This window comes from Zea mays, chromosome 8, assembly GCF_902167145.1.
Source record: "Zea mays cultivar B73 chromosome 8, Zm-B73-REFERENCE-NAM-5.0, whole genome shotgun sequence".
NCBI lineage: Eukaryota > Viridiplantae > Streptophyta > Magnoliopsida > Poales > Poaceae > Zea > Zea mays.
This window is the reverse complement of record NC_050103.1, coordinates 70285366-70287050: the sequence shown is the minus strand read 5'-3', so window position 1 is coordinate 70287050 and position 1685 is coordinate 70285366. Positions and strand designations below refer to the sequence as shown.

Genomic DNA, 1685 nt, shown 5'->3' with positions numbered 1-1685 from the left:
TTTATCGAACGCACAATACGCATCGTCTCGACTCGACTTATAAATATAGAGAAAGCGGCAACTACTTGGGCATGTCACCACCTGTCTATATAAACCAAAACAATTTTTACTATCGACTAAGAGTTCTAAGTATTAAATCCATTATTACTTTCCACGCGTAATTAAACCTCAACTTAACACCAGTGACACCGTTGGATTTTTACTAAACTCATCATGCGCATAACCCTGTCTCGCATACAACCATATGGTGGCGTGCACTCGAGACACTTCGATCATCGTAGCGTAACCACTAGTATATGAATCCGACACTCATGTCTTAACAATACATCCTCCACGCAACTAGCATTTTCTAAACTACTCGCCATATCAATAAATATATCCCCTCTAAAATCACGAATCCCATCACATTGCGTAAAACAATTATACTTTTCATATAAACACATATCGATGCATTTCCCAAAACATAATCTGCATTTTGTAACTTAGTTTTTCGCATCAACAACGCATCGCATAATTTTCCTATCAAAATATAAAAATGTCCGAGTTATTTTCTACTTCAGTTTCTTCTCTACACGCGTTCATTCATACAATTATATTTTCAGACACATATTCACGCCATCGACTGAATCGTAAATAAAACAAAAACCACAATTTTTCTAAAGTGAACAACCTGGCTGAAACCCGAGTGGAGTTGTGCATGCATGCATGTCGGTTTGGCTTCTTGTCAAGAAACGATGCGCGAAGCGCGACGACGACACATGCTGCGATTAAACGACATACACAATTATTACACAGTTTATTAGTTTGGTCATTTTATTGAACATGAGAAACGCGGGACAGCGGGGTCTCACCATGGGTTTTAACGACGACGCAGAAACGCTGCGCAGTGTGACGGCGTGAGGCCCGACTTGGCGAGCGTGACACAGCGAAGGGCGTCGCTGCGGCATTACATCGAGCACGCCGAGGGCACGATGCAGAGGGGATGTCGAGGCTGCTGCTGTGGACCGGCGCTGCTGCATAGCGCAGATCGGGTCCACGCTGGTTCGACGGTGGCCGGGGAAAAGGAGCGGCGTCCAACGTGACAGGATGAAGACCCGCCTGAAGGAGTCACTGGCCACAGCAACAGAGGGGAGCTCGACCGTGGGGGAGCTCGATGCACACCGGAGGCTAGTCCATGGCTGGGAAGTAAGGGAGCTCGGTTGCATGGAGAGGCTAGCGGCCATGGGAGTCCTGGGCGCCTGCACTTGGGGATTTCCTGCGCTAGGGAGATGCAGAGGGCGCTTGCTCCTGTAGAAAGGCTGGGTGTCGTGGGGCAGAGAAGAGCAGGGGTCAAGTGCCATGGCAAGAAGAGGGGCTCGACCCACTGCTTAAAGCCAGCCATGGAAAGGGCGTCGGTCAAGCCTTGCCGTGCTCCAGCGCGAGCTTGGCTCCTCCAGTGCCCAGGGGGAATTTCTGCAGGGCAAAAAGAAACGCCAGGGGAGCTTGAAATTGAGGGGAACAGAGAGAGGGTCGGATTCCAACCTTTGGGGTGTCGAGCCCCATCCTGGAGGTAGCAGCGCCATGGGAGAAGCTTGGTTGGGGAGGGCTGCCGGACTTGGGGCAGAGGAGGCCGGCGTTGAGGGAGTTGTTGAGGGGAGCGGCTGCTCGAGCCCGGACCTAGAGAAATGCTCTGCGCGCTAGGAGCC

At 50.6% G+C, this 1685-nt stretch overlaps 1 pseudogene; it reads right to left on the bottom strand.

Moving 5' to 3' along the window:
• Positions 1–582: 582 nt before the first annotated feature.
• LOC109941792 (uncharacterized) lies at positions 583–1340 on the bottom strand (annotated as a pseudogene).
• Between the last annotated feature and the right edge of the window lie 345 nt (positions 1341–1685).